This window comes from Stegostoma tigrinum, chromosome 17 (genome assembly GCF_030684315.1).
Source record: "Stegostoma tigrinum isolate sSteTig4 chromosome 17, sSteTig4.hap1, whole genome shotgun sequence".
Lineage (NCBI taxonomy): Eukaryota > Metazoa > Chordata > Chondrichthyes > Orectolobiformes > Stegostomatidae > Stegostoma > Stegostoma tigrinum.
This window is the reverse complement of record NC_081370.1, coordinates 25,082,597-25,089,770: the sequence shown is the minus strand read 5'-3', so window position 1 is coordinate 25,089,770 and position 7,174 is coordinate 25,082,597.

Here is a 7,174-nt window from a genome sequence, read left to right as displayed (position 1 = left end):
AAAAGTCAACAGACTTGAAATGTTAATTTGCTTTCTGTCCATGGATGCTGCCAGACCTGCTGAGTTTTTCAGTTTTTTTTGTTTTTGTACAAAATGTACAATGTGTCCTAACTTACGCTTTAACATCAGTAGATTAAAGATAGGGCATTTGGAAATAGGTTTTGTGAACCAGGGACATTATTTGCATGTTCAGAGACCGTTCCTGGAAAACCTTTAGGATGGTCTTTGAAAGAAGGAGAGATGGGTGGATTTGGCAGGGAATGTCAAGGTTTTTTAATACATTTGTCCATGGAATGTAGGTGATGCCGGTTTAGCCAACACCCCATCTCTAAATGACCTTGAGAAAGTAGCAGTGACCTATCTTCTAGAATCACTGTAGTTCATGGAATGTAGGTACACATACAGTACTATACAAAGTGTGCAAAGGAGGAACTTAAATATGAGTTATTACAAAGTGAAGTGGCTGGAATATGCTGGGAAAGAGGTTTAACTGCAAAGGCGGTTGAGGAACAGGGGTAGATATTTAGGAAAATAGCTCATGGCTTATGGCAAGTGAAGAAGAAGAGGACAAGCCAACCATAGTCAAACACGGAAATTAAAGTGAAAAGTCTAACTGAAGGAAAAAAAACATGTGGCAAGATTAGCGATAAGCCAGAGGATTGGGCGAGTTTTTAAAATACTGACAGAGACCAAGAAAAGGAGAGAAGATAAACTTTGAAGGTAATATTGCAAGTAAAATCAAGAAAAATAGCAAGATTTTCTTTAAATATGTAGGATGGAAGAGCGAGAGGTCAAAATGAACATTGACCCCTCAGAACAAGAATGGGAAAATAATATTGGGGAACCAAGAAATGGCAGAGGAGCTAAATAACTTTGCATCAGTGTTTGTGGTAGAAGACACTAGGCATCTCAAAATGACTGAATAATCAAGGGGAACAATAACTTCCATTAGAGAAAAAGTGCAAGGGGAATTGATAGGCCAGTTAGCTTAATGTCTGTTACTGGGAAGATGTTCAAGTCTACTATAAAGATGTAATAGTACAGCATTTTCAAATAAGTAATATGGTTAGTACAGTCAGCATGGCTTTACAAAGGAGAAAGCATGCCTGCCAAATTTACTAGAATTATTAGAAGAAGTAACATGCAAGACAAATAAAGGGGAAGCAGTGAGTTTAATATAATTGGATTTTCAGAATGCGTTTGATAAGCTACCACACTTCAGACTAATTAATGAGTCCATGGTGTTTAAGGCAGAATAATAGCATGGATAGAGGATTGAGTAACTAATAGAAGACAGAGTTGGGATAAAGAAGGACATATTCTCTCCATCAACATGAGCAAAATGAAGGAGCTAATCATTGACGTCAGGGAATGGAGTGGATGCACGCCCAAGTCTGCATCAATGCCGCAGGGACGGAGATGGTCAAAAGTGTTAATTTCCTGGGAGTGATGATCATCAACAGTCTGTCCTGGTCCACACACATTGACACTGTGGTCAAGAAAGCATAAGAACACCTCTACTTCCTCAGGAGGCAAAGGAAATTTGGTATGTCTATAAAGACTCTTCCAAATTTTTATGAATGTACATTAGAAAGCATCCTACCTGGATGCAACACAGTGTGATATGGCACAGCCCAGTCCATCATACGAACCATCCTCCCTAGCATTGACTTTATCGGTACTTCCTGCTACATCAGTCAAGCAACCAACATAATCAAAGACCCATCCCACCGCGACTGCACCCTGTTCTGTAAGGCAGAAGATATGAAAGTTTATATAAATGTACAAATATATCAAAAACAGCTTATTCTGCACTGTTATAAGACTTCTGAATGGACCCCTTTCATGTTACTATTGATCTTATTCTGCACCTTCTCAGCAGCAGTAACATTGTGTCCTGCACACTGTTCTTTTACCCTGATGCACTTGTATAGTATGATCTGCCTGTAAAGCTCATAAGCCAACATATTTCAGTGTACCCTCAGTACATGTGACAATAATAAATCAAATATTCAGGATAGCACCTGTATCTAGTGAAGCGTCCCAGGGCCCAACACTGAGGCCACAATTAATAAAAATATTAATGATTTGGATGAGGAAAGTGGATGTACTGTCATCAACTTGTGGATGACACAAAAGTAGCTGGGAAAGCAAGGGTGAGGATGACAGAACCAGTCTGCACAGGGATATAGATACAATTAAACAAGTGGGCAAAAATGTGACAGATAGACTATAATGTGGAAAAATGTGAGATTATGTACTTTGGCAGAAAGAAAAGCAAAGCTGAATGTGACTTAAATTGATAAAGACTGCAGAATACTACAGAACAGAAGAATTAAGGAGCCCTTGGGCAACAATTATAAAAAGCCATCCTCTAACTTCAGGAGTAATAGAGAAGGCAAATGGGATGTTGGCATTTATTTCAAAGACATTGGAGTACAAAATTGTGCAAGACGCTAGTCAGACCACAACTGGAATACTGAAAACAGTTTTGGGCCCCTGGCCTATGGAAATATATACTTGCATTGAGGACCTGTCTTATGAAGAGAAGCTGAGTTGGTTGGCCCTGCAATGATTGGAGTTCAGAAGAATGGGATGGCCTTGTTGAAATGTACATGATTGTTAGAGTACTTGACAGGGTGCATGTGGAAAGATTGTTTCCCCTGTTGGGAGAATCTAGAACCAGAGGGCATATTCTCAAAGTAAAGGTTACCTGTTTAAGACAGAGTGAGGACACATAAAAAATAGGAGCAAGACTACTTAATTCAGCCCTACGCACCTGCTGTGCAATCAGTATTATCATGGCTGATGGTCCAACTAAATACCCCGTTCCACTTTCTCCCCAGGAGAATTTCTTCACTCAGGGTAGTGAATCTGTGGAATTCTTTACTGCAGAGGGCTGCTGCTGTTCGCTTTTTTTTAAGTATATTCGAGGTTGAGGTAGACTGATTTCTAATCAGTAAGGGAAGCAAGGGTTACAGGAAAAACAAAATTGGAGTTGAGGATTATAAACCACGATCTCATGAATTGGCAAAGCACCCTCACTAGGCTGGGCCTACTTCTGTTGCTGATGTCTTAAGTTGATGTTCCCATCCATCTGCTGCCACTCGCTCTTCTGAGTGGTAAAGGAACTGATTGATGCTGCAGTGCACACTGCTACCACTGTGTGTCAGTGATGAGAGAGTGAACGTTGAAGGTGGTGTCATTCAAGCAGACTGCTTTCTCCTAAATGATATTGAAGTTCTTCTGTTGCTGGAGCCGCATCCACCCAGGCAAGGGGGAGTATGCCATCGCAGGCATGATTTGCGTCTTCTTTGATGATGCACAGGCTTGTGGAATTCAGGAGATATGTTGCTCCCTGCAGAATTATGAGCCACCAATCTGTTTCCATAGCCATGGTATTTTATTGGCTGATCCAATTCAATTTCTGGTCAACAATAAGCCACAGGATGTTGACATTAGACAAATGGTAATGTTGTTGATGGTAAAGGATGATGGTGAGACTCGCACTTTTTGGAGATGGTTGTTGCTCTCACTTCTCTGAGGAACTCCTGCAATGATCTCCAGGTTTTTCCTAATCAGTCTGTTGAGAGAAGTTATTACACACCTCTGGAACAGGTGGGACTTGAATCTGGCCCTCTTGATACAGGGCAGGGACACTACCACTGTGTCACATAATGGCTATCTTTACTATGTTAGACATGACTCCAACAAATGAAGTACAGCCCCCAACTCCCTGATTCCTATTGACTCCAGATTTGCTTGATCTTCATAATACTGCACTCAGTCACTTGTCACTTTCATATCAGGGGTAGTCACTCTTATCTCACTTTGCATTTTATCACTTTTCATCTGTGTTTGAATAATGGCAGTAATGTGGTCAGGAACTGCATGGCTCAAAGCTGTTTCAGTAAATCTACAACACTCACATATACCCAATAATGTGGAAAATTTATCAAGAATGTTCTGTCCACAAAAAGCAGGGCAAATCCAATGCAGCCAATTGCTGCCCCATTAGTCCATCTCAACCATGAGTAAAATGATTGAAGGAATTGTTGATGGTGCTATCAGGCAGCATTTGCTCTACAACAGTCTGCTCACGGACACTTAGTTTTGGTCTTGCCAGAGCCATTTGAGGTGACACTTGAAATCCCAGTTACTCACTTAGAACAAAGCACAAGATTCTGTTGTATTTAAACAAATATAATGGCTCACTAGGATAGCATGCTGGAAATCGAGTACCTCTATTCCTAGAGTTGTCATAATAGTTAAATAAGCTAATTTCCCTCTTTACCTAACTTTCAGAACCAGGCTGATGGAAAGCATGCATCAGATTTCTGTACTAAACGAGAATTGATGTACACATTGGTAACAAGTATTTGGACTTTAGGAATCACAAACTGTTGGTGTACAACGCCACCAGTTAAAACTCTAGCCTTCGTATAAGCTCCCCTTACAGACGGACAAACAAACAGTGTAAAATAGATTATTGGGCAGATGGAGAAAAACTAGAAAGTCAGTTCATATCCTTATGACTCTTCTGCTGGGCAGCACCTTGCTTTAATCATCTTTTTTTCCAGATACCTCAGAAACAAGGTAGCCAGTTCACTTACAAAATGTCTGTGACTTATCAGTTAAACCTCAGAGCTTACAATAACTACTACAAGAAAGTTAGTCTGGCTTTTTTCAGGTCTACAGTGAGTTTTGACTACAACTGAACACTGTTCTCGTTTTCTTAAACTTGTTCCCATCTCCAAAGTACTCAGTTACCTGAGAAGCAATCACACTGTTCATAGATCATGGAACCCCTACAGTGTGGAAACAGGCCCTTCAGTCCAACAAGTCCATGCCGGCACTCAGAGCATCCTACCCAGACCCATCTCCCTATAACCCTCCTAATCTACACATTCCTGAACACTATTGGCAAGTTAGCACAGCCAATCCACCTAGTGTGCACATCTTTGGACTATGAGAGGAAACTGGAGCACCCAGGGGAAACCCATACAGACATGGGGAGAATGTGCGAACTCCACACAGTTGCCTGAGGGTGACATGAAACCCAGATCTTTGGCACTGTGAGGCAGCAGTACTAACCACTGAGCCACCATTGGCAAACAAAAGGTTTCTGACCACTGGTCCATAGACCCAGCAAATTCATGTTGTCAACCAGAGTTACATTTGTACACCATCTCGGGTACAGTTCATCTGTAACTGAAATGTCAATTTTAGCTTAAAGTGTGAAGCTAGATGAACACAGCAGGCCAAGCAGCATCTTAGGAGCACAACAGCTTTTGTGCTCCTAAGATGCTGCTTGGCCTGCTGTGTTCATTCAGCATCACACTTTGTTATCTCGGATTCTCCAGCATCTGCAGTTCCCATTATCTCTGATGTCAATTTTAGCTTATTCAGTGGCTTACTTGATGTTTGGCATAGGTGTACGTTTACTTGTTTCAAGACATATAGCCAGTCTTTCAAACACTGTTTTTAAAACCACTCATTGTCATTATGGTTCACAATTTTTGGAGAAGTTAAAGTTGCCATTCTCCTACGACATCAAGGGACTGCTCTCTCATTAGAGAGAGACAACTGGTGGTGGTTTAATATGTGGATCACCACACCTCAGGCAAAGGGAGAGGTTGAGAAGGTGGGATTTCCATTGTAATCTCAACCAGCGCAGGAATTGAACTTGTGGTTTTGGTGTCAGTATATGTTGAAAGCCAGCTGTATAGCCAACTGAGCTTACCAAACTCGTGGTCTTATTGAATGATGGAACAGGCTAGAGGGACCAAACAGCCTAACCATGTTCCAATGCTTATGGTCTTTTTTGTAGGGTTACAGCCTCCTGTACTAGCTGTTACTCTCCATAGCTGCTGGCTTTCAGAACACACAGACAAAAATACGATTTTACCATAATGGATATTATGGGCATAAACTTAAGGGGGTGTTGAGTAACATGGGCTATAGCGAGACTTGTGGCAGGCCCTGATGAGAATTCAGATGAGGCCTACCTCAACATCTTGGTGCATCTTTTAAGCTTTCGCTGAGCACTGAGGTGAATTTCTCACTATCAGTAATGAGTTGCCGATAATGGGGGATATAGCTTGTTAACTGCATTATTAATACCATAACCCACTGCATTAATGTTCAGCTTTCTATCTTATCAAATGCACTGAACAAACAAAATGCCAAGAATTCTTGGCATGAAAGTCAAAGTTGGTACATGGCAATTTTTTTCAACCAGATGGCCGTGTTGAAAACTGGGTCAGTCTGGCCCCCTATTCAACTGGATCTAGGGATCTGGTCATTCATATCAAGGGGCTGTCTCTCAAAGTTGATCTGAGACTGTTACAGTCCTTAGTCCATTAGTTGTAATGGAAGATGCAAGGGAAAGTGCTGATAACTGCATCGGGGGGAAGCAGATGCATTTGTAGAGATGGGGATGAGGACGCTAACAGGGAGAGTTTTCTGGGGGTTTTGTGCTGAAAAAAGTTGAAAGGCATGTTAGACAGTGGGAGGGGAGATTATTGAGAGTGGTCTCCACAGTGGGTGTGTAGAGGATCAGGCTGGGCATCATTAAGGTATAATTTTTTTTAGGGGGCAGAGGGGATAGTTGGAGGCGAAGTACAATATGGTGGGTCACCATAAGGGGGAGGGGGGAATGGGTGAAAATGGGATGTCAGGGTACAACATGGTTAAAGGGGACATGGTGGCTTTAGAAGGGGTACCTGATGACCAGGTGCTTGGTGTTGATGATGTTCACCAATGAGCTGCCATCACTTAACATTCTGTGGATGTGAAATACAACTGAAAAATTGCTCAGGGTGTTTGGAGTCAGTCTCACTTTGATGAGTAAATGTGTGGAATTCCTATATGCTAGATGATAGGATATTAAAGGGACAAATACATAAGCAGACCTTTGCAAAGTCCAGCTACATTTCATTTTCAATCATTTCATCACCCATTTGCAATGCAAACAGAGGGATGATGTTGAGGTGTCAAATGCTGTTAAAGGTGATTTGTATCATGCTATTGGTCCATGTAAATTGAACATTGACATCTCAATGATGCTGAATATAGCAGTGATGAGTTAAAAAGAGGCCAGTGCTGGCCAAAGGCAGCCATTAGTTGTGCGGCTTTCAAGGGTGCTGTGGAACCATCACTGCGTAAACTGTCA